Raw genomic sequence first — 22,943 nt, forward strand, 5'->3', positions numbered from 1 at the left:
CACGCTCCGCTCTCCCGACCCGACTGTCCAACTTGCTTCCGATCTCTGACCACGCTCCGTTCTCCCGTCCCGGCTGCCTGACTTGCTTCCGGTCTTCGACCATGCTTCATTCGCGAGGGCTTCCTGCTCCTCCTGCCCAACGCGCACTGGATCGCTGTTGTTTTTTTTCCCTATCCCAGACTTCCTCGATTCCCCAATAAAACATTGTGCGAAACGTTACGCATTTGGTTCCATTCCCTTTTCCGGTCGTGACAATTTATTTATGGCTATGCAAAATACATGAATTGCACTGAAATTCCTCTTTTAATGCTACTGGAAAAAAATGGGAAATTGGCTTTGATAGTCCTAAAAAGTGCTTAGAAAGAAGTGTACAAACCCGCTATCAATTTTTAAATAAGGAATCTCGATATAAATTATGATGATTTTGTATGGAGCAAGGTTAAACAATGCTACCGAGATGATTGATGTGAATTATTTAAGGTGGTATTTGGGTCATTATTGAAAGGGGGTGGTATTTCACATCTGAAGGCTCCCTGTACTCCTTGCAAGTTCAAAATCCACTGATGTCTTCTGCTCTTTTTGTTTTGAGTGTCTATTGAAGCTAAAACTTTTGAAAATATCTTCTTGGCTCTTGGGGTCACTAGTAGACCAGCGTTTCCCGATTAAGGCTCCAAGTAGGAACAGAAAGAGGGAATTAAACCAGCGATAAAATGAGGGCGAAAGTATATGCAAAATGTTTGTGCATACACATCAGTCATGGGCAACTTTTAATAGCAAACGGAACCCTACAATCGTCAAGGTACGACACATTTTTTTGCATAAGTTGACACATTTCAACCTTAAATGACCTTCCTGACCATTCACAAGAGCGGTTTGCATCCTCAGAACCTATTAATGACAATCCTTGCTCGTCCCATTTGTTTCTTCCATCACACCTCTGCGCCTCACGCCTCCTCTTAGGCTGTCCGCTCACATTGCAAGCGCAAATAATGACGCTTTTTTTTTTTGCACATCTCGCCTCAAACTCCTCGGCTCTGCCTGAGATAAAAGACGTTAAGGCATCAAATGGGCCACGGTCCTGATCCCTACTCAGAATCGATGAGAATCAGACTTTTGCGCCGGGGTCAGTGTGTTTTCCTTAGGTTAATGACGTGAAGAGAGATCTCTCATTTCTTAATATTTTCTAATCTGAGCTCCCGGATGATCTGTGCTTTGCTTTTTATTCCGACTGCTGCTCAGTCGTGCATTGACACTAAACGACCCCTTGCCGCCTCCCCTCACAACAAAGAGGCTGCAGACGTGACGGGGATGCAAGTCCCCCTGCAAAAAAAAAAAAAGGTTGAAGTATCTTGCAGTGTGGAGAACATTCCAGCGATCATTTTATTACGCTTCTGCCGCTTTCCTTTTCATCTTTTGCACATAAAGTTGCATATTTTCCACATCATTGGCTACACCTCTCACCAAAATACCTGTGATTTTCACATTCTTTTTAATCATGAAAAAATGGGGCAGGGCTTGCAGCTTTGTCCTGCCAGCCAAACACATCCTTAAAGGGGCACGGTGTAATATTTGACCACTAGATGTCGCTGTATTGTTTAGTGTAATTGTAAACAAGTTCTAGGGAGTACAGAGAAGAATACAAACTACGGGGACCCAAAGTGACCTAACAGCACCATTTTTCTTCTCATTTTTTTGCCCTGGTTTTTGGGGGGTACATGTAGCAGCAAAATGGCGGAAAATGATCTCGGTAAGCCTTGTGTTGTGTAAAATAATTTCTGATCTACAAGTAGAATGCATTTTTATACGAAAGTCAATGTATTTTTGCCCATTATACAAATCTTTACTTTTTAAAAAGAATTATCATTTTTGGAGCAGCATGGTAGAGCAGTGGTTAGCGCGTGTGTGGCACAGTTCTGAGGTCGCAGGATCGAACCTTTCTGTGTGGAATATGCATGTTCTCCCTGTGCTTGCGAAGGTTTCCTCCAGGCACTCTGGTTTCCTGGTTGTCTAAATTGTCCTTAGGTGTGAATGAGCGGTAGAGCTGGTTGTCACTGTTTCCCCTGCCACTGGCTGGCAACAAGTTCAGGGTTTCGCCTGCCCACTTCTCAAAGCCCTCTGCCCACTGCCCGAAGAAAGCTGAGATGGGCTCCAGCACCCCGGCGACTTTACTGAGGATAAGTGGTGCAGATAATGGATGAATATTATTTTTTACCACTAGAAGGTGCTAAATAATTCAAACTTTTCCTTTTAGACAAAGGCCCTACTCCCAATACCCGCAACATGTTGCTGCTTTGGACGACACAACTTATATTGAAATTTAGTCATTTGGTTCAAATTAATCATAACAAACAACCCTCTCAACAATGGATACATTTACCACACAGACAAATAAAATTGTTTTAACGAAACAAACATAGTTTCGTTTTGTTTCAACTACCCCGCAAAATTATGATTTTTTTTTCTTCTTCTCTATAGTGACCTGTCCACTTTGTTGAAACATATTCACACACTTTGGATTTTTGCCCCAATATAAACGCATTCATTGCCTCTGACGGCGAAAGATGTCAAAGACAGCATGTTTTAAATAAGTTAGCAGTCGTGGGTTTAGTATGGGGAGTGCATACTTATAAATAATTATTTTAGTTCTTGATTAAAGTTTACCACTGTACACAAATATTGAAGGAACACTGCGTATTACCTTATTCATTAAAAAAGATAGAATATGATATAATAATAAGCACAAATACATGGACTTTGATATGAACATGCATTTTTTTAAAAATACTCGTAGCTCGAGAAATAAGCCTATATTTTACTTGACTTAAGCCCCAAAGAGCACTGACATAATTGTTAGTCATCTTGCTGCAACCAAAAACCTCAAAAAGACAAAAAAGAGAGCGGTTTAATAAAGCGTTTTTGTCACTTTGAGTCTCCGTAGTTTGTATTCTTCCTTTTACTTTTTAAACATTAATTTTCCTTTTGCAATACGTATTTCTGTATTGAGCATCTTCTTATGCAGAGTGAAGGATGCAATTATTTTGCCTCATGGAAGAGGGCGATAGTGAAACCAAATTCAGATTTGGCGCACACCCCAATCCCAGAGAACAGAATTAGTGATAATATTAGTAAACTAACAGTCAACAAGTCAAGCCATCCAGTAATTTTTTCTTGTTGCATTGTCTATATTGAATATTTTATTCAATATAATTAGCGTATAGACTTCATTTTTAAGTTAAGATAATAAAAACATATTTTTATATGTTACGGTTTATATATCTTTCTTGGTCTGCCAATCAAATGATGAATAAGATGTAGGTTCACTTATATGTAAATCTGACTGTGCCGCAACAATCCCAAGAGCTATTGTCTGGATGCTTGATTCCATTTGGTGCAAGTCATCAGAGTACAGTAATGACATAAAAAATATACTGGGTTATATTTCAAAATATGGGCTCATGCAGTAATGCAAGATACATTGCATGGTACGAAAGAACAATACTCAACAGGCTTTATCTATAGATACACGTTTTGCTTTTTTTGGTAGGTACTGTAGATCATTTTGACAAAGGCATTTTATAAGTAGCTCACATGAGGAAAAAGTGTAGGCTCCCCTGGTTTAACTGAAGAACAAATGAAGTTCACCTCTAAATTTTTCATTCCCTTTCAATACCATCCTGCTACTTTATACATCTGTAGCAAAGCAGGATTTGTGTATTGTGCACTGCTGTTGTTGTTCCCTGAATATTTTACTATCACAGTGTCGGCCCCTCTTCCATCTGTTTCCGCCTTCATTTTGCTTTAATTTTCTGCCAAGTGCTCCACTTCCAGCAGCAGTACACTTAGCGTAAGGTGTTAAGGTGCTTGGCAGTGCTCTGGGTGACATCTGTGCACAGGTCAAATTGCCTGACCTAGAAAAAAAACAAACATTGACATTACCGCGTGTTCCAAGCTCAAAAGCCTGATTTGATCAAAGATTTGAAAGTGCACCTTATATCCCCAAAATATGGGGAATAAAATAGGAAATGCATAATTACAATTCAAAGATAATGCATATTTTAGCTGTTCTGCCTTTGGGAAACAGATGTTTTTCGAGTGCCCTTTTGTTAACATGTTAATGTTTGTTACTAAAAGGAAACAAAAGAGCACTTTGACGGCAACACAGACACCAATTTTCGAACGCTCATCGCAAAAAATGGCGCTCTGGACAAAACGCATGAAAACGAGTCAGGGTGCTTAAAAAGGTGAGAAGGGCGTGCAAGCAATAACATATTTGTGTATAACGCACATTTTTTTAAAATTAAAACTCAGTATAACATTTTGTTTGACTTTCTCTCAGCTCAAAATAAGCTTTAAAAGTGACAAACGCTGTTGAATACACATGACCATAATTCATTTAATCATTTTATTGACAACTATGAACACAATACCAACATTAAATTTACAATGTATTTATTTCATGTCTATCGAAGTCCGATTTATCATAAGATACACCAAATATTTGTTTCCCTTTGCTTTTTTGCGTTTATTTATATTTTTCAGGACTACTCTCTGTTTTTTCCATTCTCTAACATTAATCTCTGGCACCTTTAATTAAAAAAAAAAAAAGTATGATAATGAGGTCAATTGTACGTTACACATGAAAAAATACAGTTACTTGTCCCCACGCAAACTACACTTTTTTATTTCAAACGCACCTCTTCAAACACCCTACTCACTCTGGGAAATCTCACTATACACCCAACCCCACGATAAAACATTTCTCCTTGGATCAGTATGATTAACGTAAGTCAATACAGTTACTCGTCCCCACGCAAACTACACTTTTTTATTTCAAACGCACCTCTTCAAACACCCTACTCACTCTGGGAAATCTTACTATACCCCACACCCCAAAATAAAACATTTCTCCTTGGATCAGTATGATTAACGCAAGTCACCCTTTTTTACTTCAAAACGGTGGATTTCCCCTAAAGGTGAGAGACTTTTTATGCCTGAAAAATTGTCAGGAAGTAAGAAACAAATTGTGATTACTTGAATGAGGATTTTTATGTATGGTAACATTTTCTACAAAATTACGTATCCTTGTTTGAATTGTTGTTAAATGATACTCCATACGGTAACTGTTCTGCCTTTGAAAAACATAAAGAATGTTCTTTGAGTGCCCTTTTGTGGTTAACGTGTTAATTGTCTCTATTGGTAAAACCAGATGTAATAATACTAATTTATGTTTTATGAGGTAAATTATTTCAATTTAAATATATTTGTTATTAATGCAACCCAAGCTCTAACCTCAGTTTAAGTCCATGTGTCCTATAGTCTGTGCGCCTTGTATATGTATAATCTGCACCTTGTAGTACGGAAAATACGTTAAATAAAGGTTGTCAGGAAGCAGTTTAATTGTTTTGGATCACACGCACTTTTAGATCTGCGTTTGCCTTTGCAAAAAGCAAACGGCACTTCCCCTTTGGGCAAACATGATTCCTGTTTTTTATCACTCCTTTGTGAGGGTTTGATCTGATGCTATAACTTCCTATTAGCTACTTTCTAATCTGAGTGTCTCTCTGCAGTCATGTTTTATGATTATTACACTTCCCCTTGAGTTTTCAGTCTTATTTTATTCAATTCTGTTGCTTTTTCCAAGCAGTACAAGGTTAAGAGGCTTGCGAAAAGAAAATGAAATATGATGCCTGTTACATGCCAGAAAGATATGCTGTTTTATTTTTTCATACTCTCTCATAAATAATTCTGGGGTAGGATTGTGGATCAGCTGCAGCATCGCTGAGGAAACGCGGCACTTTTATCACTTTAAGGTCACCAGCAGTCTCACCTGCTTCCATATAGGGTGGAAAATACGTTTTCTGCTTTTTTTCTTCCACTTTATTTCTTAACTTGAGTAAATAGAGCACAGTGACAAAATATTTCGATCAAAACCTTTTTTCTCTTTTACACAACAGATCATTTTTCCTTGTAACAAACTACCACAGAATGATCTAATGTTCACTCCCCTCAGTATATAATAAGTCAAAGTCAAGGCCCGTGGGCTAGGTTTTCTCCGGCTTCTAAGATTATTTGATTTTTCATCATACACAAGGAATAATCGTGTATGTTTATTGTAAATTACTTCTCCTTGAAGAAAGTGTTATTTTGGGTTAATATATTTTTGGGGTTTTGCTTCAATTGCACACATGCAACCCTATTTTATTCTGTTTTCATCCAATTATATTTGTAAAAATAATTCAGTTGACTGAATGATAGAACATACCCATTATTTTATTACTTTTTAATTTCTTATTTTTAAGTAAATCCAGCCCACTCTTGCAAAATAATTAAATACAAGCGTGTGCCTGACTAATACTGTATTGTTTTCACATGTAATCGTTATTTGATGTCAGTCCAGAATATTAAATGAAAAGTAAAATATCTGAAATGTAATCATGTTTATTATCTCTTAATTGGGTGTTCAATTAACTCATTCAGAAAGTATAAATACGTTTTCATAAACATTGTTCTGAGTGCTAAAACATAAAAATAGTAAATATCAGTTATGTAAGTATGAAGCCTTTAGGAAACATTTCAATGTGAAACATTATCACTTGGGGCAGCATGGCGGCGCGGTGGTTAGTGTGTATGCGGCAGAGTTCTGAGGTCATGGGTTCAAATCCAGCTACCAACCTTCCTGTGCGGAGTTTGCATATGTTCTCCCCGTGCTTGCGTGGGTTTCTTACGGGCACTCCGGTTTCCTCCAACATTCCAAAAACAAAATTGTCCCTAGGTGTAAATGAGCGCGCGAATTGTCTGTCCCTGTGTGCCCTGCGACTTGCTGGCAACCAGTTCAGGGTGTTCACTGCCCACTGCCCGGGGATGGCTGCAACGGGATCCAGCACCCCCGTGACCCTACTGAGGATAAACGGTGCAGATAATGGATGGATGGATTTTATCACTTGATGGCGGGAATGGCTTTGATCAGATCTGTGTCCACACAACGAGGAGCCCCCACTTCCTCGTGTTGCTTCCTCTATCCAGCAATAGAGAGTGCCTGGGCGGCCTCCGGGTCACTGAACTCGTGTGATGACGTCACCAGAAACGATGAAAAGTTTTAGCATCGTTCATGCATGAGTTCATTGTTAATACAATTAAATCAGATTTCGCAAGTAAAGTTTAATCGCGTTTTATATAAAGGATTGTTTAGATATTGGAGGTATAACAAATGCAAAAAAAAAAACACTAATGGAAAAGTTCTGCTTGAAATGCATCTTTTCACCGAAAGCTGTGTTTCTCAGAAGTTTACGTGGAAACAACTGCTTTCAAGTACTGTTCAACTCTTTTTTACCAAACATATTTTTTCTATTGCCTTTTGCCTTTTGATGTCCTGTGACTATTTAGCTACAGAACAAATTTTTCTTCAACAATGAGTCATAATGGCTAAAATCGGCTGTCATCCACAATTCCCATTGGAGAGTAACATCATTGAATGAATTCTAGAACTCTTGAAATAATCTTTAAATAATTTCAATTTTATGAATATGGATGTGATGGTAATGTATAAATAACAAATTTCAGTCAAGATTTGTATAAGCTGAATAAGTCAAGTCAAGTCATTTAGGACATTTATTATGAAACGTTTAAATACTTTTCACGTTTTCATTATGACAGTTTTTTGGGAATTTGCTATCATTTACATCACTTACAGAATGTCTAAGTCAAGGCCTGCTGGATACCTCCAGGCAGCAAGTTTTCTTCGGCCCTTCAGATGATTATGATTATTGTTTTTGTTTTCACTGTGTGTCAGTTTACATGCAATTCATTTTATTGTACTTTAGTGAATGATAGAATACATTTTCTCTCTGAGTGATTTAGATCTAAAAGATAAATTACCGTATTTTCCGCACTATAGGGCGCACCGGGTTATAGGGCGCACCCCCAAAAAATAGTTTTTGGTCCAATATCTTCCATAGATAAGGCGCACCGGATTATAAGGCGCTACAATGGGAACGTCGACAAAACAGTCAGATGATTCAGTCAAACTGATTACCCCCTTAACATTCCCAAAGCTTGCAAAGAAGCAAATACGTGTCGTAGACACGTGCGGATGCGGTGTCCGTACGATGTCACTTAAATGCGTCATTTCAAATATCATTCGGAAGGTTGAAGTCTTGGGATTCAAGAAATGCCAAACATTTCTATGTTTCTATTTTCTTTTTCGCTCACAACTTTACTGTGCATATGACAATAAACACTCGGAATTGAGTTTAATTCACTCAACTCATCCAAGCAACATCAAGATCGTTCTGAAACAAGATACCGGGAAAATATAAAGCCGCATAACTCACCTAAGTTCTCACGTTCAATAATGATACGCAATCATGGTCTTCTTACAACCGTTGGTGAAGTAAATCCAGGAGAGTAAATTATTTGCAAATACAGACTAATAAAACATGTTTCTTTATGTACTTTAGCAAGCTTGCTAAGCTTGCTACGCCATTGCTAAACTCGGCCAATTGCAGGGTTTGTTTTGGCCATCTAGCCTATTGGAGGCTCTGAATAACTTCAGCCAATAGCGATCGATTTAACTGATGATTGACACATCTTTTTCGGCCAATTGCAGGGTTTGTTTTGGCCATCTAGCCAATCCGAGGCTCCGAATAACTTCAGCCAATAGTGATCGATTCAAATGATGATTGACACATTGGTTAGCCAATGAAACGCCGGTATATAAATCCCAGCATACACTGCGGACTACTCCACGTTCGGGGTAAAATCGAGTCGGCGGCTGTTGAGTAAGTTGCGAGACCTTGCGAATTTAATATTGAGCCATATATAAGGCGCACTGTGTTATAAGGCGCATGGTCAGCTTTTGAAAAAAATTAAGACTTTTAGGTGCGCCTTATAGTGCGGAAAATACGGTATAAGCAACTGATGGTGCCTTAATAATACAGCCAGAATTACTTTCATTTCATGTTCATTTTATGAGGATTTTTTTTACAAAGGTAGTTTGTTGTCTTTTGTGTCTGTTTACAAATAAACATTACCAATGGAGGCATAAGAAATTCCTGGTTCATTTATCTGATAATATTAGAACAAAATTGTCAAGTTGTCAGTAGGTTCAATTAAGTTCTCTAGACTATAGGCGTCAAAAAAAACAACAACAATATTCTAGCCAAAATTGATACTTTGGCCCTGGGTCCATTTTACCCGAAATAAGGCTATTATTATCCCAATTAAAATATCAGTACTCATCTATGGTTTCATCTGGAAGCTGCAATTTGTGCCTTTTGAGTCATTTCCTCTTTGACGTTGTCCGTTTTTTGGCAACCACGAAAATTAGACTCCGATATCATGAAGTAAATAGATGCTTTTGTTCTATTTAATGTTACTCAATGTGTACGTTATTGAGTTTTTCAGCCTTTATTATGGTACTTGGCTGCAATGATGTTTTCTGGGAATCATCAACCGCATATCAACTAAAAGTCCCCTTTGATATCAAGAATAAGGTCCATTAGATGCAGTTCTCATTCATCTCAGAAATGTATGTTTCTTCAGTTTTATTTCCACAGAGTCACCGTTAAACTGCTGCTGTCTCTAATTTGTTGCATTTGTCCATTAGCTGTTCACTCCCATTCTCTTTCTGGATTACATTTTTAGTAAAACAAAATGCGGACACTTTGTTTTTTTTGCCATCAAGCATCGTCAGTATTACTACATCCTGCAATTTCCACTTGACTGCAGTGGTCCATATTTTTTTCCCATAATGTATCTTTATTCCCATTACAACTTTTATTCAACCTTAGGGATTGTCAAAGAAGCACGATATGGATGTGATTCCAGAGAGAAACAAAGAGAGCATTAAGATGATTTAAAGTGGTGAGATGTTTTCCTAAGACTTTTGTCCTTTGCATGTTGAATTTTTGGCGAGGAGAATATTGTAAAATCATAGGCTGCAGATGAACTTCTTCTTAATAAGCATTTCATTGGCAGAACATATTACGGACATAAATGTGATATAGGAAAAGGCTACATTCTGTCAATAGTGTTTTAGTGACATTTTAAAACAATCTTCCTTGTACTTTGTCTGAGGCGTTGAAAAAAGTCCACTGGAAACTGTAACTGCATTTTTCTGCTTGCCATTGTTTGCACATTTCTCGCATCATAAGCAAATTTGACAGTTTTTTAGTTTTCTGAGTTGCACAAAGTCATTTTAAAAGTTCGCCCTCATGCCAGTCAATCGAAGTCACTGTGGACTGGGGGTTGTTTAACTTCTTGAGATGAGTTTGAGCTTCTTTCATGAGGTAAATCTTTTGAAGTTTTGGCAGTTGAACCCAAATACGAAAATGATCAAAAAACAAAGCACAGTCCGGACAACTCATGGCTAAAGGAATAGTACCAGTCTTTCAGGGCGCGGCACAAGCGACAATGAGTGCGAAATTTGGCTGGATCGTGACAAAACTTGCACAAAAATATTCTTAAATGTCTAAAGATGATATATTTCATGTACAGTATAGTCTTTGAACTGTGGAGGCAGCACGGCGGCTGAGGGGTTAGCGCTTCTCCGGGACACTTCTGAGGTCATGGGATCACATCCAGCTACCAGCTTTCCTGTGGGGAGTTTGCTTGCTCTGCCTGTTCTTGCGTGGGTTTCTTCTGGGCACTCTGGTTTCTTCACACATTCCAAATACATGCATGCCAGGTTAAGTAGTTGGTCCATATTGTCCATAAGTGTGATTGAGCTAATGATTTGTCTGTCTCTGTGTGCCCTGCGACTGGCAACCAGTTCAGGGTGTCCCCTGTCCACTGCCCGGAGATAGCTGGAATGGGCCCCAGCACCCCCCGACCCTACTGAGGAAAAACAGTGGAGCTAATGGATGGATCAGGAGGTAGAGCGCTCGTCTTGGGATCAAGAGATCGCATTTTCGATTCCCGGCTCCTCCGTGTTATATGTCGAATTGTCCTTAGGCAAGACACTGAATCCCTAATGCCCCCAATAAGCAGGTCAGCGCCTTGCATTGCTGCATGGCCGCTATTAGTGTGTGAGTATGTGTGTGAATGGGTAAGTGTGAAGCACACTGTAAAGTGCTTTGGGAGGTCATTGACTTGAAAAGTGCTATATAAATGCAGACCATTTACCATTTACCATAAAAGCCGTGGGCCCAATTTAGTATGTTTTAGATATCAATAGGCCGTGCATTTGTTTCCCTGTTTTGGGATACTTACTTATTTGGTTGGATCGCTAGTTCAATGAATTAATTGAAAATTAGCATAATCAAAGAGACATGAAATAACGCCTGAGATGACATGAGTGAAAAAAAAGGTTTGCTACTGAAAGAAGGTGGGTTTGATTCCGGCGTGTCACAGCATGTCACCTTGCAGCTATACAAAGCAACATTAATATTTATTATGAAGTTTCACATGCATAATTGGACCACATGCCTTTCAAAGACAAGAGCAAATGAAAGATGTTTTCCTCTTGTGAGTAATTTGCTCGGAAACGGATTACGGAAGCACCTTATAATGGCATGACCTTTCTTCTTCACATGTAGAGTTGTTATTTCTATTTCTGATTACTAATGAGCAAATGTACACCATCTGAAGTGCTCACTGGATAATTGCCGTTTCTCAGTAGTCAGGGTAGTGAAAAGTGTAACAATGGCCGGGCAACCGAAAATTGAGACGCTAATGAAAGGTTTGAGAGCTGTAAAAAAAGACCAGAAAAGTCGAATATGACTGAAATATTTGCAATTTTTGAACATTAATGTAAATTCATTATTTGACTCAGTAAGTTTGCTCAAGATCGGAGTTTGTTTGCAAATAATGAATTTGGAAATATTTCCAGACGTTGTCTAAAGAAACTGTCAATGGTTTGTAAAATTTGAAAGAAGCTACAATTCATTTCATTATAATTTACTGTTGTGGATTTAACTTATTCTCACCATGACCTAAGACATGGATTTCCAACCTTTTTAGAGACGAGGCACACTTTTTTTATTAAAAATCTTGAGGCACACTGTCTGTTCGAAAAGATTGAAAATTTAATTGCACCAGTTTCATGAGTTATTTTTTTTCAAATTTCTGTCATACGTTGCCTTAACTGACAGCGTAACATTTTTACTGTAATTTATCAAGAACGTGGCTCAGGATGTCATACAGGTTATACTACTATAATTTACTTAAGATTTACTATACTTACTTACGCAGGTAAATGTTAGAATAACCAGGCTAAACACTGGAGAAATGCAAATATATTGAACAATAGCATGCTTTTTGCAAATATAAAGTTGGCCAATTTGCTGCAGCACACTAGATAAATTGTTACGGCACACTAGTGTGCCTCTGGACACTGGTTGAAATACACTGCACTATGAATTTTTTGTTTTACTTTTTTTATCTAGCAATTCCACCATATTTTAGCTTATCCTGTCCTATACAAAGGAAAAGAGAGTTTGAAAATGCTATAATCTTTGGGGGTGCTTGGGTTGAATTTGGGGTTACTTTGATTTAAATGACTAGTAGCGTACTATAGTAGCCAAATTGTGATGCTTGTTTATTGTACGCAGTCGTTCACTGATTGCTGTAATCAAAGCCTCATTTTGAAAGAGACCCTGGTTTTATTGTATTTCCGTGTGTAAACAAATATTTGAACTGAATTTAAAATATCCCCTACCTACTGTTTGCAGGAGACTACAGAGTAATAGCACACCTTTAAGATTAGTCATGTTGTGTTGAAATTCTGATTATTTTCTGTAAATGTTTTCAGACCGCTACTAATGTTTTCTTTGACCTTAAGACAATTTCTTTTTTTGCATCCTTAAAATTGTATCGCGCCAATTTCTAAGGTTTTGCAGCAAATGAACATTGGCTCCAGATATCGATTATCGGTCTACTCTTAATCTAATATTCGGTATCCTTCCTTAAAAATCCATATTGGTCGCCACTTTGCATCAACAACAAGGCTGTGGAGGTTGTCAGCAGTATCAAGTTCCTAGGGGTGCACATTACAAACAAACTCACCTGGTCCGTGAACACTGCATCACTGGTTAAGAGGGCACAGCAGCGCCTGTACTTCCTGCGGAGGATGAGGAGAGCCCACCTGCCCCCACCCTCCCTCATCACATTCTACAGGGGCACCATAGAGAGTATCCTGACCAGCTGTATCTCTGTGTGGTGTGGAGGCTGCAGCGCTACCGACTGGGGTAGTGTGAGGAGGGTAACGAGGACAGCAGAGAAAATAATCGGGACTACACTTCCCTCCATTCAGGACATTGGCCAGAAGCGCTGCCTATCCCATGCTAAGAACATTACCGGGGACCCCTCTCACCCCCATCATGGACTGTTCACTCTGCTAGCCTCTGGGAGGAGGTACTGCAGTGTGCGGTGCAGGACCACCAGGCTCCGCAATAGTCTAGTCCCCCTGGCCATTAGACTGTTAAATGGTCAATCTAACATATAGTTAACTTAAATCTAAACGGCTGCTAATCTGACTTTTTGCACTACTGGCAGTTTTTTATAGCTTGCCACTCCTTGCACATTGCTCTCTGCACTATTGTAATTACAGCGTTATTGTTACAGTGTTAATGTTACTGTGTACCTGACTTGTTAACCTGACTGCCCATTTTGCACATCTGGTTAGCTACTCTTCTTGCACTATCGGCACTATGGTAAAATACTATACGTAGCCAAAATACAATACAACTTTATTTATATCTGTACATTCAAGGAAACTGTGGGGGTCAGATGCATCGACATTTCGTTCTGTATACACGTGTACTAGAATGACAATAAAGTAGATCTGAATCTGAATCTGAATCTTTTGAGTTTGCCACCCAGAAGGTAAATGCATTTTTCCCTAAACGTCGACGTGACGGCAACAAAGTATCATGTAGAGTGGATCATGTCCTTATTCAATACAGTAGTGGAATAAAACAGCAAGATTATTTGTAAAAATTTAAAAGTTGACAGTAAGTTTTTTGTAAAAAAAAAACAAAAAAACCAAAAAAAACATTTGTGAAGTATGATTCATTTTTTTGGTTGAACAAATACTCGAAGCTGTTATTGAGTATTCACAAATTAAATCATTTGATTATGGTCTCTACTTCACAGATTGACTGCTGCAAAAAGGTTTTGGGAACTGATTATTATTAACAATAATATATATTCCACTAACTTGAACTGCCTCTCCAAAGTAACATGATGTGGATGCAACTGCTTTCCATTCCAGCAACAGTAAACCTTTCCAGGTGCCAATTCAATGTGCATAAATCGTGCTTCCCTCCTTCGAATTTAAACAGTGCTAACAGAATGTAACTCGTAAAGGATAAATACCCCCTACCTCTTAACGTTCTGTTCGCACCTTGCCGCCTTAGTGAGGATATACCCCTTTTCAGAATGTCAGTTGTCACCATTTGTTGATGGACAGACTTTTTTTCCACTTTGTGTCCGTTTAACATCCAGGTTTTGAGACACAACAAGTACAACAAACGCTGGAGTGAAGCAGTTCCATTGAGCTTTTCAATAAAAACAAATGAAAATAAATAAAAAAGATTATTTTGGAGTGGGTATAGAACTAGCCTGTAATGGTTTCACCAGTGGGCTATCAAAACAACTGACAATTGCTTGTACACCCGAGAAGCTGACGATAAAGAAAGAATTAAACAAATGTCAATGAAAAATTACCCGAATTGCAGCTTCACACCAGTCGTTTCTCAATACTGGATCCCGCCAGTTGTTTGATAAGACTCAACAGAAGACTCATGGTCTCCACACCAAAAGTAAACCAGAACACCAAAAACAGCAACAATAGGGTCTCATTGTTTCTACAATAATTCCCCCAAAACACATTAACAGAAAACTCTATTATTTCTCTAATGCATTCTGATGAACGTTCTACTCTATCAAGATATAATTCATCTAGGCCCTGATTAGAATTGAACTCCCACCCCCAGTTTACTAGACCAGTGCTCACTGAGTTACATGGACTGCCAACTATATACAGTGCATCCGGAAAGTATTCACAGCGCTTCACTTTTTCCACATTTTGTTATGTTACAGTCTCATTCCAAATAGTATTAATTTTATCTCTTATCTCAAAATTCTACACAAAATACTCCATTATGACAATGTGAAAAAGTTTTTTTTTCAATTTATTAAAAGTAAAAAACTAAGAAATCACATTTACATAAGTATTCACAGCCTTTGCCATGAAGCTCAAAATTGAGCTCAGGTGCATCTTTTTTCCACTGATCATCCTTGAGATCTTTGTACAGCTTAGTTGGAGTCCACCTGCAGTAAATTCAGTTGATTGGACATGATTTGGAAAGGCGCACACCCGTCTATATAATGTCCCACAGTTGAGTGTGCATGTCAGAGCACAAACACCAAGCATGAAGTCAAAAGAACTGTCTGTAGACCTGCGAGACAGGATTGTCTTGAGGCACGAATCTGGGGAAGGATACAGACAATTTCTGCTGCTTTGAAGGTCCCAATGAGCACAGTGGCCTCCATTATTCGTAAATGGAAGACATTTGGAACCACCAGGACTCTTCCCAAAACTGAGCAGTCGGGGAAGAAGGGCCTTAGTCAGGGAGGTGACCAAGAACCCGATGGTCACTCTGTCAGAGCTCCAGCGTTCCTCTGTGGAGAGAGGTGTGCCTTCCAGAAGGACAACCATCTCTGCAGCAATCCACCAATCAGGCCTGTATGGTAGAGTGGCCAGACGAAAGCCACTCCTTAGTAAAAGGAACATGGAAGCCCGTCTGGAATTTGCCAAAAAGCACCTGAATGACTCTCAGACCATGAGAAACCAAATTCTCTGGTCTGATGAGACAAAGATTGAACTCTTTGGTGTGAATGCCAGGCGCCATGTTTGGAGGAAACCAGGCACCGCTCATTACCAGGCCAATACCATCCCTACTGTGAAGCATGGTGTTGGCAGCATCATGCTGTGGGGATGTTTTTCAGCAGCAGGAACTGGCAGACTAGTCAGGATAGAAGGAAAAATGAATGCAGCAATATATAGAGATATCCTGGATGAAAACCTGCTCCAGAGCGCTCTTGACCTCAGGCTGGGGCGAAGGTTCATTTTTCAGCAGGACAACGAACCCAAAGCACACAGCCAAGATCTCAAAATATTGGCTTCAGAACCACTCCGTGAATGTCCTGGAGTGGCCCAGCCAGAGTCCAGACTTGAATCCGATCGAACATCTCTGGAGAGATCTGAAAATGGCTGTGCACAAACGTCTCCCATCCAACCTGAATGAGCTTGAGACATGGCAAAAAAGAATGGGCAAAACTGCCTAAAGATAGGTGTGCTAAACTTGTGGGATCATATTCAAAAAGACTTGAGGCTGTATTTGCTGCAAAGGTGGATCAACAAAGTATTAAGCAAAGGCTGTGAATACTTATGTAAATGTGATTTCTTAATTTTCTATTTTTAATAAATTCAAATAAAGTAAAAAAAAAAAAACTTTTTCACATTGTCATAATGGAGTATTTTGTGTAGAATTTTGAGTTAAGAGATTAAATGAATGCAATCCCGCTACCGGACTTACTGTGCGGAGTTTGTATGTTCTCCCCCTGCTTGCGTGGGTTTCCTCCGGGCACTCCGGTTTCTTCCCACATTCCAAAGACATGCATTTCAGTTGGATTGGCCGGTCCAAATTGTCCCTAGGTGTGAATGAGCAAGCGAGTTGTCTGTCCCTGTGTGCCCTGCGACTGGCTGGCAACCAGTTCAGGGTGTCCTCTGCCCACTGCCTGATGATTGCTGGGATGGGCTCCAGCAACCCGCGACACTACTGGGGATAAGCTGTGCAGCTAATGAGATGAGATGATATATATATATATATATATATATATATATATATATATATATATATATATATATATATATATATATATATATATATATATATATATATATATATATATATATTAATGATGTTGTTTTTGGTACTTTCGATTGGAGCCTAATGGGCCGCCTGTGGCCTGTGTTTGGGTATGCTTCCCCACCTCTGGCTCCATCCAGCAGCATGAAACATGAGACCGAGACTATATAAGGCATGAAGACTTCACGAAACATAAAGACATGCCATTCTTTCCTTTGACACATACTATGCAGCCCGAAGCAATCCTCACTGGACTTATGAACAACCTTGATGAAATCACGTTTCATAAATAAAGACAGTGACAGCTAACTGCAATCAGAGCTGTTTGGGAGTGACATACTTTTATGGGTACATTATACTGAGGAGATCACTTTGTTGTTTTTTGTCGTTGTTCTAGATATATTTCTAAACATAGTGACGTTAAGTGTTTTTTTGTGGTTTCATCCCTCAGCTAAAACATTGCCTCACTCCTCTTGTGCCACGTAGATAGCATGCTCCGCAAAGACGAGTGTCATCTTGGCCCCCCAGCGAACAACAGTGACACAGACCGAAAGGCATCCAGCTGAAAGGTGACCCGCAGACACTTCACCTCCCACAAAATGTTTGGTAAGTTGAGACCTCCTCTGTGTCTTTTCCCCGCAATGGCATAATGTGAGACTGCAGTGTTTGTTTTGAAAGATCCCAAATTTAGCCTTGCAAAAGACAAAACACTGATGTTGATTAACTCTTCTGGCAGCTTAATGAACATATGTACTTTTGCTTCTCAAGGGGGAGGTGTTAAAGTTTAGGAGACACTTAAAATAAGAGGAGATTCCAAATTCCAACTATAGGCCCTGGGCCCTTTCATTTTTTTAAACCTCATAGGTTCCAAAAGCAGATCTGCCAAAAAGCGTGTGGATATCAAAGAATAGCAAGATAATCAGCCTATGGTGTCAATGATGTAAGTAGTTCATAATCATTAAAACAACGAGATTGAATCCTATGCAAGATGCGCAAGGTTAAAAACAGAATAAATTCAACAATAATAATTGTTATTTTATTTTTAAAATATAATTTTGTACAAGGTGGAAAAACCCTGTCAAGTATTGACAGGTTAAATAAACATGTCATTTGGTATTAGCTACAATAGTTGGATTAAAGCATACTAAAATATATGAGAAAATCAGGTTCACCACCTTGTGTTGTTCGCAATATTCATATTTATTTTCCAAAATTATTATGTGCAAAGATCTAAAAGGCTAAAAATCTTCAAATCCCATCGCTCTTACATTAATGTATGGCTGAGTTTGACTAGTTAAAGCTTATTAATTTACTATTGCATTATACATTAGGGATGTCGCTGGTTCGCGCCTCGGCCGAGTCATACCTAAGACTTATAACATTGGTAAAATGGCGGCGCCCTCTGTTGGCTGTGGCTGCATCGGCTCGCTACAACGGGTCAGGTGTATCGACATTTCGTTCTAACAAAGAATGACAATACAAAGGAAATTATTATTATTATTATTATTATATGCATTCTCCTGAAATACTAAACCATAATCCCACATTTTTCACAGGGGTCATTTCCCAAAAAGAACCCATTCTACGGGAAATCGGTTGTAAACACATATTTTTTAACCATTATTATACAACGAAATACTACACCAATACATTCATATCAAAGAACAAAGTCTTTAATAAATAAAACTACAGTTTAATGTTTTTTTTTACCACCGGGAGGCGCTAAATAATACACACTGTCCCTTTATCTATTAGACGCATAGACAAGAATGGTTCTGTTCATAAATTGATGGATTTTGTCTCTGAAAGAAAACAAATAGGAGGAAATCATGAGATGCGCCACTGGCATTCATGTATTCCGGTTTTGGCTCGCGGTTGGAGTCGATGCACTGTCTCCATGAGTGAAACTAAAAATTGAAAGCCGTCATTTTCATTAGCGGCACAAAATACTTATTCGGGATCGAAACGGGTCGAGTGTAGACGCCTTAAATGTGATTGGAGTTCAGTGGATTTACAATCAGCCACCCAGCATGTGTTTATATTCGAGCGAATACGGTCGGTGTGAGTGAGTCAGGCTTTACGAGCAGTGGAGCGTTGGATAGAATTCAGTCATCGTGCACTTCATTTGGCCGGCCGCTGCCGAGAAGCTGGTGTAAAAACAGATACCACCAAGTGGGTTTGTGGCGGAGGCGGGAAGAAGCCGATAAAGCAAGCATGTCGCTTCATTCCTCGGACTGTAATTACCTTTCTCAAGCTATGGAGCTGCTCGCTTACATTTGACGGAATGTATGATTTTCAGGTTTCAGGGTAAAAGATTGGAGGCCGGAATTCATCTTGTAAGAGTTTGCAGATGTTATGCAGGAATCTATTTAAAGTTGAAAATATTTTCATTCCTGTATTCTCACCACATATTTAGTATCAATACTTTCCACGATTAGTGACAAGTTTGAACTTTTTTTAGACACTCAAAAAAGAGAGAAGACATTAATTGATTTTGAACTTGCAAGAATGACAGGGAGAGAAGGCTTCAGATATAAAAGTCCAACCCACCCTAGAGACTACCCTAAGCCCTTTCTTTTTATTACATACAAATCAGATCAAAGGGTGTGGCTATCAAAGACGAGCAACATTACTGGCTGATAGCTACAATGTCAATAGACAATAACATAAAACACTTTATAAAATATACATAAAAACATTTAATCGTCAAAACAATGGAAAAACAATGCACAGATAACAGTCAGATAAAAAAATTGGCAACCTATAAAATCTCCTTTGCATGTGTCCAATATTTAAAAACGAATAAACTTATTATTTAGCATTGTCACCAAATAAAATAGAACACTCTGAAAGAGTTACTTTTGATATCTAATTGTGAAAATGTGAATCATTTCCTTCTGGGACCGTATTTGAACTGGGGAACGTCCATTGGTTAACATGATGTTTCTTTAAAATGGCTCAGATGCACTATATCCAGTGTTTTGTTTCATGTTGATCTAAAATGATTAAAAACAGTACTGTATACCATTCACAATGCCTCACTTGTCATCAAGGGAGTATAAAAGACAATTACAGTATATTAAATGGTTACATTTATTCTGTGTTAAAGTTTTTTTTTATTTAACTTCACAATTTTTTTTTTCCCCCCCAAAATTGCAGGTTTTTCACATAATTTCATGAACCTTATTAATACAATTAGTGCGTAATGTAATAATAATAATTTCCTTGTATTGTCATTCTGTGTAACAATGTACACAGAACGAAATGTCGATTGCACCTGACCCGTTGTAGCGAGCCGATGCAGCCGCAGCCAACAGAGGGCGCCGCCGACCACTTTTAAGTCTCAGGAATGACTCGGCCGGGGCGCGAACCACCGACCTCCCAGTCTCAAAGCGGGCGACTTACCATCTAGGCTACTGAGCTGCTGTCCCAAGCGTTTGCGGATACTGAGTGAGGAACGTAATTCTCTCGCCTCAAGGGGCGATAGTGGGACCACTGATTTATTTTTTGGGGGGCACACACTTCAGCCCTATAATTAGTCATTGTATTAGCAAGCTAACAGCAAGTCAATCCATTCAGTATTTATTTTCTCAATGCATAGACTTTTTTCATAATGTTGGTAGCAATTGTATTCAAAGGAGCAGCTCATAGACTTCATTTTATTAGATAATAAAACTTTTTTTTTAATGATACAGTTTATATAGAAATGTTTGGCCCTGTTAATCAAATGATGAATTAGACGTCGGTTCATGTATTTGCAAATTACACAGCATATTACGGCTGTATAATTAGTCAAAAAAGTTGTTTGGAGCGGTACACTTACTTTTGAATTTCTGAGCGATTTTAGCCTTCAAATAAAAATATTGTGTTCTGAGAAACTCCTGCACATCATATTTGATTGCTTAAGCTTTTAGAATATCACCCCATGAAACATTATTTTTTAGTATTTTGCATTGCCATGGAGGCACGTTGTTTTCCAAGGTGGAATAATGACTGCCTTTAAGCAGCTAAACATCAACAACAACTTGCAAAAATGTTGATACATCGAAGGCCTGAAGGAGAAAATTATTATGTGATCGTCGACAAACAGCTTGCTGGAAACATTCTTGCCACAAGTTTTAAAGGAGACATAATGAGAAAAATGAACTTTTGAAACCTTTTGGCAATTTAAAAAAGCAAATTCTTCACTTAAAATACTGTAAACATGGGGTTTTTTTTACACGTCTCTGCACATTCTTGTGCTTCGTCCAAACCAACTTCTCCAAACGACAGGATACATATATATATATATATATATATATATATATATATATATATATATATATATATATATATATATATATATATATATATATATATATATATATATATATGTATATATATATATATATATATATATATATATATATATATATAGTACAGTAGAGTAATACAATTAGTGTTTATCGAGTGAAGGTCATTTGAAGAACCCAATTTAAAAACCATACTTGGCCTGGAGATGGACGGGCACCATAGGATGTACTTGCCCAAGACAAACCACAGGAAACGGTGCTCCTACGACCCTAGCGGTTAAGGGATTCAAACCAAAACAAACAAACTTAGATGTCAATTATCTGGAACATGATTGAAACAAAAGAAACCCATTCTGACTGCCTATCTTGCTTTGAGCTTGCCTGAGTCGTACCCAGAATGAAACTGGTTGTTCTACCTGGGAGACTTGTGGTTTGGTAAACCTCGTGTCTTACTTCCACTTGAATTGTTTCCACCCAAAAAACTTTGATTATATAATGAAATGATGTCTGTTCTTCAAATACACTACTGCATATATAGTCATACGAGTATGAGGTTTCCAGTACTTACCATTGGATTATTTTAATTCTCACATTCTTATTTTAATCATTCTGTTTATTTAAATGTAATAAGTGTAGTATTTACTTCTTGGTGTATTCTCTTGACTTCTCAGTTAATCCATTCATTCAGTTCTAAATTATCTCTGGTTTACAGAGGGGCATGCTTGGAGTCTTGCTCTACTCAAACCACCTATAAAAGTCATGATTACTGATTCGGGGCACCTGCAGCTGCCCCGTTGGCGCCAACAGCCCTGTTCGCTGATTGGCTCCCTGCTACTTTTTAAACCCTCCGGCTTTCTGTTACCGGCGTCAGACCGTCCTGCGAACCTACGCTTTCAGCTAGGCAAGCTCTGTACCTTCCGACAATCTCCTTACCTGTTTTCTCCTGCCTTATACCTATTTCTGGACCCGTTTCTGCCCTGCTCTTCTGTCCCGGCCATCGACCTGTTTTGCCCTGTTGCCTGCCTAATACCTGTTGCCGACCTTTTTTCTGGACTCGTTACCGCCCTTGCTCCCCCGTTACGGCTATCGACCAGTTTTCCCGCTACCTACAACTATCCTCGCTTGACACGGAAGTGCCACCTCCGCGTTCCTGCCATCAGTCACTCGAGGCCGACGATCATCGGATTATGGAAGCAAGCACTGCTCTCTTTCTCAATAAAACTGAGTAAAAACTAACGCTATTGGGTCCTGTCTCCGTTTCTGGCTTGTGACACTAAAATCCATTGAGAGCCTGATCTGGCAAGGGTGTGAATGGGGTTTTGGGATCTTCAACTGCCTGTATGATTTATTCAAACCCCAAAACAATGGTCAGCCATTTTGTCAATTTATTTTGGTTAAGGACACACACCTCTGTGCTGTCCTCACTAGCCAAGAATACATGTTTGTTAACTTGTTTTTTTCCAATAAAAACCACAGCGTAACTGTGTCATTTCAGCACTTGTTTTATTACGCGTGTAGTCTTGCAACCCGGTTGTTGATTTATACACTGAGAGGAGAAAAAGCTTCTTAGCTTTCAGATTGAGGGTAACAAATTTATTGCTTATTGTTTGTGGTGAAATGGCTCAAAATCACTGAATATGTGTTATTTAAAATGTCTCGAAAACACATTAGCATTAGCATTAAATCAAAAGCGGCATTTAGCTGCTATTGTCCAGCCTCTTGTTTCACTTTGACTCTTTCATCCCAGGAAGTTTTGAGGGGCAAACTTCCACACAATGAG

General features: G+C 38.7%; 1 protein-coding gene across 1 annotated transcript in view; it reads left to right on the forward strand.

The window, feature by feature from the left end:
* chrm3a (cholinergic receptor, muscarinic 3a) overlaps positions 1–22,943 on the forward strand; it is a 131,408-nt gene that overhangs the window by 45,223 nt on the left and 63,242 nt on the right. The window contains exon 2 of the mRNA XM_088351589.1: positions 17,358–17,477. The gene's annotated coding sequence lies outside the window, so the exon portion shown is untranslated. The remainder of the gene's footprint in view (positions 1–17,357; positions 17,478–22,943) is intronic.

This window comes from Urocampus carinirostris, chromosome 13, assembly GCF_059441175.1.
Source record: "Urocampus carinirostris isolate Australia breed hairy pipefish chromosome 13, RoL_Ucar_1.0, whole genome shotgun sequence".
NCBI lineage: Eukaryota > Metazoa > Chordata > Actinopteri > Syngnathiformes > Syngnathidae > Urocampus > Urocampus carinirostris.